Below are 10000 nucleotides of genomic sequence, written 5' to 3' on the forward strand. Positions count from 1 at the left end.
TATTTTTATTTGATTTAATTCAAGATGAAAATTAATGTTTGTTTTCGCTTTTTATATCAATGTTTTGATGTTTAGTGTATACACACACACATACAGAGTTGCTCATAGATTTTCCAAAGAAACTTTTACTGGGGAAATGAAGAAACATATAACCATCAAAAAGAGAGATGGGCTCTTATAATATCTAAAGATGGAGAAAGGCAACATTAGAGGGAACTGATCAGTGAGGTCATGCATAGGAAATATGATGGGAATAATTTGATTGATATACCTGAAGCTGAAGAAGACCAAGATATGCTTATGAATGAATTCAGTGCTTTTGAAGTCGAAGCAATCCTTAAAAAATTCAAGAGAAGGGAAACTCCTGGATACAAAAGAATAATTTCTGGGAAGATAGCCCTAAATGAAGTGGCTCCTACAATAATTACAAGATTATTTTGTACAATGTAGGATGAAGAGGAAAAACCTGATGAATGGGAGTTATGAATGTTGGCAAAAAAAAAAAATGGAGATCTGACAGATTACAATAATTACGGAGGCAGCACACTTCGTAAGTTATCATGAAAGAAAACATAGAAAGTTTATTTTAAATAGTTTAGAGAGAAGGATTTAAAAAAAGTAGAAGTTGTACTGACCAAATTTAGTTTAGAGAGCAGGATTTAGAAAAAGTAGAAGTTGTACTGACCAAATTTTCATTTCAAGACATGTAGTACAGCAATAAATAGAATATAGAGATCCACTTTTGATAACATTTAACGGATATGAAAAATCTTTGATAGTGTGTACTAGCCAATTTTATGGAGAGTCCGGCATTATTAATGAGGTACTTATAAATATGTGAATTTTATCAAGTCTCTTCATGAGCATAATAAGTGAAATGTTAATGTTATCGGAGTCCTGTCTAATGAATTTCCAGTGAACCGTGGAATACTCCAGGGGAATATGTTGTCACCTATTGTGTTTTTTATCCTTTGGGATTTTTCAATGCTTAAAGCGGTTGAAGATGGTGGAGATGGATTGGACTGGATTGGTAATAGGAAATAAGCTGACCCATGGTGGGCTGTCCTTATTAGCAGAACACCACAATAATTGCAATGTTTGAATACCAGAATGCATTAAATATCACAGGAGGTTGGATCAAAATCTATAAAAGAAATGTTGATAAATGCGGAATATCCAATGGAAGATGAAATATCATTGGAAGGAGAAAGGAATAAAGATTTAAAATAATTTGAATATTTTGAACTATGATATATGTTTGCAAAATCTTTAAAATGAGAATTGAATAAAATATTGAAAAAAGCAAATCAGGCAATGGCAAGGTTAAGTAAAATTTTGAAATCAAATATACTAAAATTACTTATAAATATCAGGCTATAGTACCAACCGTGTATCACACGATCGTACATAGTAACGACATATCATTTTGTGTATATATTATGCTTGTATCTTCACTCTGCCCTCGCACTGACAAGGACCTAAAATAACATATCTGTTTTTCTCACCGTTAACGGTTAACCAGTGCGGTGTCGGCTGAACAGGGAATTTCCTGTTATGTCTTTTATGCCCTTTTTGTATGGAGTTTATGTATATAAAAGCAAGTGTTCTGTAATAAAGTTACTAAGTTTCTTTCATCCTTCCTTTGAGTCATAACCTTCTCTCATCTCGTGACATTGGTGACCCAGGAAGTCGACTCGCTCCTCCCGCCTTCCACCCACTCACCCCCTCCGTTATTGGTACTATGGACGCCCAATTAAAACTTTTTTCGTTCGCCAGCATAGAGGCGTTTACTTGGTTTCAGAGCTCAGAAGTCCAGTTTCGCATAAAGGGGGTGACTCGCTCAACCACCAAAGCAGATTATGTTCTCACGGCGATACCCGAGGACACCTTCCCGGAAATATCCGACTGGATTTGTGAACAAGGAAACACACCCATAGCGTATGATGCCCTCAAAACATACCTTCTGCAGCAGTACTCGCAGTCGCCAGCCGCCCGTATAGCAAAGCTTCTCCAGCTATCTTAACAACTGTTGGGGGACAAAAGGGCTTCGCTTGCCCACAGGGAAATGACCAGTATCGCTCTCCTGCAACCTGCCGCAGACGGCTCTCCTCGTGAGGTGAATGGACTTTGTGCCCTTTGGATATGCTGTTTACCGGAACCTGTACGCACTGCCACCCCCGATGTCGATGGTTTTCCCATAAAGGACTTAATGACCAAAGCCGACGCCCTTATGGGTAGCCACTTCATGACCTTCAAGACCTCCATCGACGCCTCCACTCCTGACGAAGAAGATGCCTATTCAACATCAAGCGGACAAGAATGCCGTAGGACATACACGCCTACCCCGTGATATGCCGAAGCAACGACAAATCACCCCCCAACCACCACTCACTCGTGCCCCAACCAACGACTTCTACAGCCATTTACTGCCTCCCATCGGCTGCAGTTATGCTATTACCACAACAGATTCGGGACAGCCGCAAAGAAATTTGCCTAGGATTTTCAGTGGCCAAAAAAAATACAAGTAAGCCATCGCTCGTGGCGGTGGCCTCCCGTGTTTGTAATCTTTTCTTTTTACATGATGCAGGAACGAGAGTGAGATTTTTTTAGACACGGGTGCTTGTCATTCTCTTTTGCCAAGGGAACTTCAGGACACGACGTAGTCTGTCTACGTCTGCCGATGTTCGCCGGGTAGCTGCCGACGTATCTGCGATACCAACTACGGTTACGAAAACCTCACATTATCGTTTGGAAACGATAAATTTAATTGGAAATTTCGAGTTACTGACGTCACATTGCCAATCCTTGGTGCGGATTTCCTCTCTCATTTCCAGCTTTGGTCGATGTCACCTACCGACGATTGGTCAACGCAGACTCCTACTTGTCGACACCTCTTTAACCCGCCCCCTCCACCCTCGCTCTCCACATCAGCGCACCCACGGATGCCTACGCCCACCTCCTTACGTCGCACCCAGAAGTTTTCCGTCCAGAACTTCGCCAAACGACCACGGCTCCTGCCAAGCATGGTATTTATCACCATATCAAGACAACGGGACCCCTAGTCTTCGCAAAATTCAGACGTCTGACACTGGAACGATTGGCAGCCGCCAAACAGACGTTAGCCTTTTATGAACCCAGAAGACATCCCAAAGACCACCATCTTTGGTATGTAAACCTTTAATTACTCCTGTTTAGGCCTTCGTAATGCTGGGGCCACTTTTCAACATCTTATTGATGGTATTTTAGGGGACCTCGCCTTTTGTGTATTTTATGTGGAGGACACAATTGTTTTCTCCTCCTCAAAAGAGGAACACTTCTGTCACCTGCGCATCGTGCTTGACCGCCTGCAACAAAACGGCCTTGTAGTCCAGTACGACAAGTGTACCTTTGGCGCGAACGAAGTGTCATTATTAGGTCACCATATCACTCCTGAAGGAGTCCATCCCCTCACTGAGAAGGTAGCAGCCGTTCAGGTTTTCCCCATGCCCTCGACCGTCAAAGCTCAGCAGGAATTCTTGGGTATGATCAACTATTATGACCGTTTTCTGCCAGCCATTGCCACCACTCTTCCTCCCCTTTACGCCTGTCTCAAGATAAAGCCAAAGAACCTGAAGTGGGGTCCCTTTCAAGAGGTGTCTTTCTGCAATGCAAAGAAGGCTCTATCAACCACTGCAGCTCTAACTTCTCCTGTTCCACATGCCCCTCTCGTTCTCTCTACTAATGCTAGCGATGTCACTATTGGTGCAGTACTCGAGCAGGTAGTCAATGGCTCGCCACGCCCATTGGCCTTCTTCAGCAGAAAACTGTCCAAGGCATAATTCGGTTATTCTACCTTCGATCGCGAATTGCTGGGGAGCATTTGGCTGTCCGTCACTTTTGCCTTTTTTCAGAAGGTACACCCTCATCCTTCACACAGACCACTTTCCTCTGGTGCTAGCCTTCACTTGACAGTGTGACGCCTGGTCAGCCCATCAACGATGACATCTCTCCACCGTGGCTGAATACCATTGCACCCTTCAATACGTCCCTAGGAAAATTAATCCCGTTGCTGATGCCCTGTCAAGATACACGTTGGCTGTCGTTCAACTGGGATTGGATTACAACTCCTTGGCCGAAGCCCAACGACAAAATCCAGAGTATCAATCATGTAGGAGATCCTACACGTCCCTCCGTTGGGAAGACTTCCCCCTCGAATACTCCAACACCACCCCCCTCTGTGACGTCAGTACCAGTACCCTGTTCTACAGAACAGATGCTGAAGACGAAGTTTATTTGGCACGGCATTTCAAAGGATGCTAAGGATTGGGTCCATGCCTGTACTTCATGCCAATCTTCCAAAGGACCTCACATCACAAGGACATTGTTACCTGCTTACCGTTATCAACCGGTCCACTTGTTGGTCTGAAGCCATTCCCATGGAAACTGCACCATCCGCCTTATGTACATCTGCCTTACTCTCAGGATGGATTTCAATATTTGGTATCCCAGAACATATTACTTCTAACAGGGGTACCACTTTCACCTCTTTATTATGGACATCATTAGCGAATCTCCTGGGCATCACCCTACATCAGAAAACTGCCTACAGCCCCACTGCCAATGGAATGGTTGAACGTTTTCATTGCACCCTCAAAGCAGCTTTGATGTCCCGCTGCAAGGATTCAAATTGGTTTACTCAGCCTCACTGAGTCCAACTGGGACTAGGGACCACTCGTAAAGACACCCTCGACATCTCGGCAGCTGAAATGGTGTATGGTGACCTGTTGGTCGTCCCTGGCGAATAATTTGCTTCTGCAACCTCCTCCGACAATCTCCAGCGCATACGTCATGTTGTGGGAGAATTTACTTCATAACGCCAGACTTACAAGACCCCAGCAAAGCATCACATATCGACAGACTTGCACTCTGCAACGCAGGTCTTTGTACGCAACGACACTAGAAAGCCAACGCTAATGCCCCCTTACACAAGCCCTTTCCATGTGATCTGACGCAGTCTGAAAGCATTCCTACTAAACATTCTGGGCAAAAAAGACAGGGTCTCCATTGATCCTCTAAAACCTGCTTATCTCCTGACAGATGACCCGCCTACAGTTCGCCTCTCTAGATCAGGGCGCCCTATTTAACATTTACAGTATGTCATTTTTAGGGGGGGGGAGCCATGTACCAACCATATGTCACACGATCGTAGTAACAACATTTCATTTTGTGTATATATTATGCTTGTACCTTCAGTCTCCCCTCGTACTGACAAGGACCTGAAATAACATGTCTGTTTTTCTTACTGTTAACTGTTAACTGGTGCAGTGTCGGTTGAACAGGAAATTTCCTGTTATGTCTTTCATGCCTTTTTTGCATGGAGTTTATGTATATAAAAGCGAGTGTTCTGTAATAAGGTTACTCAGTTTCTTCATCCTTCCTTTGATTCACAACCCTCTCTCGGCTCGTGACACTATTTAACAGTTTAGAGAGGTTAATGTTGCTGGATGGACATGGTTCGTGATGTAACAATGAAACAGTATCCAACAGCTTTGGTATATTTGAAAAGAAAGCCCTCAAAAGAATATGAAAAATGAAAGGGCGAAGCAGGATTTGAAATGAAACTATAAGAGATCACGTCGAGTGTCATAAGTTGATGACATCATGGTGAAGAGTAGATGGGGATGGTTTTGGCATGCTCTTTGTACTCCCCATGAGCGATTATTTTACCAAAAATTTAATTATGCTCGAAAGGGTACTAGAAGAGTTAGAAGACCTAGGCCTATATGGCTGAGGACTATGAAGCGTGAAGTAGGAAATGATGAATGGAAAAGTATTGATTTAAAAGCTCTAGATAGAGACGACTGGTGAATTCTAACCGATGCCCTTTGTTTCAATAAGCGTAAGAGGAGATGATGATGATGAGAATCATGATATACATATATACAAAATTAATTTCACGAACGTAAATGTATTATCAAATTAACTTGAGATATTCAGTTCATTAACTTTTTATTACTTTTAAGAAGGGGGGAGAGAGAGAGAGAGAGAGAGGAGAGGAGAGAGAGAGAGAGAGAGAGAGAGAGAGAGAGAGAGAGAGAGATGTATTAGTCTACTTTTACAACCTTGAACGTGTTGAAGCAGATATTGCCTATAGATTTTATTTGAAATTCTATCCACAGCTCTGGTCTCTGCTCAAGATCTTGAAGAGGATGAATAAGTTGTACCTTCTTATTCCTTTCATTACTTTACCTTAATTTCTTTCTTAATCTTCATTTTTCCTAATTTTTCATATACTTTATAAGCTTATATATGTTAATTGATGAAAACCTTTATATATCTGACATCATATGATACTTTTTTGCTTTTGTTATTTCTTTTTATCAATAATTTTTCCCTGGCAGGAAAAAAAGATTTTTCTAGACAGTTGATGTCCTACAGGACTGTCTTTTATGATATATTTGGTAATTCATTCAAAAGAGAAGAAAGTTATTGCGTTCCATCGTGTTAAGGTTCAAATTTATAATCTTAAATAATTTGCTTTATTTTTTATCTTGAATCTTATGTTTAAAATTTTCCGCATACTTGCTTTGACTCCCTTTTTGAGTCTTTAAGTTTTGATTGACAAAATAAAATAAAAATTAGCCTTACCAGTTCCTTTGAGATGAGAAAAAAGGCTCGAAGATGCGCATATGTTTAAGCTGCGGTAAATATTTACATTCACATTAATCTTATTTGGAAAGGAAATATGTTAAATACGTTATGGAAAATGCAATACAAACTCTAATTAAAGAGAAGCTTGTAAGTTCACTTGCTTCATGTTATTACAATAGCTTGTTCAGCCGTCAAGTTGTTATAACACGATTTTACCGCACGTGTATCACACGCTCACACAGAGAAATGGTATTCTTTTATTATTATCGTTACATCTCCCCTCACACTAATAAACTGTTCAAGCCTGTATGTTCTTGAATCATTGTAATTTAATTTCTCTGTCGTTCTTCCTTGGAACAGGTTGATATAAACCTATGGTCCGTCGAAATAAAGTTAATTGCATTCATTCCTCTTTATTTACTACCTAACCGGGGCATCTGCATATTGGGGACCAGCGGGATATCCAGCTCTCTCACGCAACCACCAAAGCAGATTACGCTCTCGCGGTGATCCCCGAGGATACTTTACCCGAAATCTCCAATTTGCTATGTGAGCAAGGGGAAATACAAATAATTTAAGACACCCTTAAATCATACCTCTTAGAGCCGTACTCTCCATCGCCAGCCACCCGAATAACAAACCCTTTTCAGCTCTCTTAACAACTGTTGTAGATCCAAAAGTCTTCGCTTGCCTGAGGGAAATGACCAGTATCACTTGTCTGCAACATGCCACAGACAGCTCTCCTCGTGAAGTGAACCTATTTCATGCCCTTTTGGTACAGTATCTACCCGAACCTGTACGTTTTGCTATCCCCGATGTTGATATTTTTCCCATGAAAGACCTGATGGCCAAAGTTAATGAACTTATGAATAGCCACTTCACCACATTGAAGTCTTCCATCAACGCCCCAACTCCTAGTGAAGTAGACAACTATTCAACATCGATAGAAGGTGATATGAATGCAATAAGACAGAGACCTTACCACGTGATTTGGGGTAGTAGCAATAAAACCACCAACCGGCCATGACTCGCTTACGTTCCAATCAATGACCTCTACAGTCACTTCCTTATGTACATTGGCCACAGTTATGATATTACCACTCAAGATTATGGGGCTGCTGCTAACAAATTTATGAATGGTTGTCAATGGCCAAAAATCTGTAAGTAGGTTATGGATTGTAGCAGTGGCCTTCCCTGTCACTAATCTTTTCTTTTTCATGATGCCTACGGATGTGCAATTTTTATAGACACAGATGCTTGCCATTCTCGTTCGCCACTCTCCAGGACACAACTTACTCTGTCTAAGTCGGCCGACACTCTCCTGGTAGCTAACAACGGATCTGCGATACCCATCCATGTTTATGAAACCCTCACATTATTGTTTGGAAGCACCCAATATAATTGGATATTTCTCGTGGCTGAAGTCACATTGTCTATCACAGGGGCGGACTTCCTCCAACATTTCCAATTCCCGGTGGATGTCGCTCACCGTCGGTTAGTGAACTCAAATTCGTACACATCGACACCTCTCCAACCTCCGCTTTGCCCGCTCCCCCCACAGAAGCCTACACTCATCTCGTCCAGAACTTCGTCAATTGTCCACGGTTCTAGTTAAACAAGGTATCTATCACCATATCAAGATGCCGGTTCCTCTAGTGTTTGCCAATTCAGATGTTTGGCATTGAATCATCTGGCAGCCAATAAAAAACAATTGCTAAAATTGAAGAAGAGAGCCTTTGCCAAAAGGTCTTAAGCCCATGGATGTCACCCTTATATATCGTCCTGAAGAAAAATGGCTCTCTGTGTCAGTGCATGTATAACAAGCACCTTAACATGCAAACAGTACTGGATCACTAACCTCTCCAAAAAAACAAAAACATGACCTCTTAACTGCAAAAAGTGAAGGTTTTTACCACGCTCAACCTCGTGAAGGCTTATTATCAGGTGGCCATGAACCCAAAAGACATCCCTAAGACTGCCATCACCACCCCCTTTGGTACATAACCCTTTAATTACTCCTGTTTTGTCCTTCATAATTATGTGACCAGTTTTCAACGTCCCACTGATAGCATCTTAAGGAACCTCCCCTTTTGTGTATGTTACATGGACAACATATTTGTGTTATCTTCCACCAAAAAAGAACACCTCTGTCCCCTATGAATCGTGCTCGACGGCCTACGAAAAAAGGCCCTGTAGTCTGGTATGACAAGCGTACCTTTGGTGCCAACAAAGTATCGCTCCTGGAGTCCAGCCCCTCCCTAAATAGGTAGCAGCCATTCCGAACTTTCCCAGGAACCTCGACTGTCAAAGCACTGCAAAAATTCTTGGGTATCATTAACTATTATCACCGTTTTTTTTGCCAGCCATAGCCGCCACTCTTGTCCCCTCTATTCCTCCCTCAAGGGCAAGCCAAAAGACCTAAAGTAAAGTCCCCTTCATGATACACCTTTTTGCAACGCAAATAATACCTTATCAACGGCTGCTGCTCTCCCTTTTCCGCATTTTATGCCTGGCCTTTTACCTCCCTCGTGCCATTCTACTCCACAGCTACTGAAGAAAAAGTTCATTTATCCTGGCATCACTAAGGATGCTAAGGATTTGGAACTTGCCTGCAATTCATGCCAGTCCTCAAAAGTACATCAAGACACAGATTCAAGAGTGGGCCTATTTCCTCAAACTCAGCGATGCCTTGCCTGCATTCATACCCAAACCACAATCACAAGGGCATTGTTACCTGTTTAATATCATCAACTGCTACACTGTTTTGCCCGAGGTCATTCTTATGGTAACTGCAACGTCTGCTTTATGTACATCTATCTTACTCTCGCGATGGATAGAGAGATCTAGTATCCCTGAATATAGTGCTTCTGACGGGAGTACTACTTTACTCAGATTCCTTGGGTCTTCTTTTGACTAAGGACAACTCAAAAGGGTATCCTGAATTCCTCGGAAGCTGAAATTGTGTGTGACAACCTGTTGGTCATCCCTGCCGAATTCTCTCTTTCAACAACCTGCTTTGACAATCTTCAGCGGTTACATCATGTTATGGGAGAATCAACTCCATGGCACCAGACTAACAAGTCCCCAGTGAAGCAACACATACCGACATATTTCCACATGTCAATCCACGTTTTCCTGCATAACGAAACCAGCAAGCCGCCTCTAACACCCCTGTTACATGGGCCCTTTCCTCGTGATCCATCGAAAGCGTTCTTACTGAATGTTCGAGGCAAAGAAGAATGTCTCTACATTGATCATTCTAAATATGCGTATCTCCTGTAAGATGATCCGCCTAATAGTCGCTCTCCAAAACAGAGCAACATGTTTTGCATATTTGTTTTTTCTAGAGGTAGGGAAAGGGGGAGGGGGA

This window comes from Palaemon carinicauda, chromosome 14, assembly GCF_036898095.1.
Source record: "Palaemon carinicauda isolate YSFRI2023 chromosome 14, ASM3689809v2, whole genome shotgun sequence".
Taxonomy (NCBI): Eukaryota; Metazoa; Arthropoda; class Malacostraca; order Decapoda; family Palaemonidae; genus Palaemon; species Palaemon carinicauda.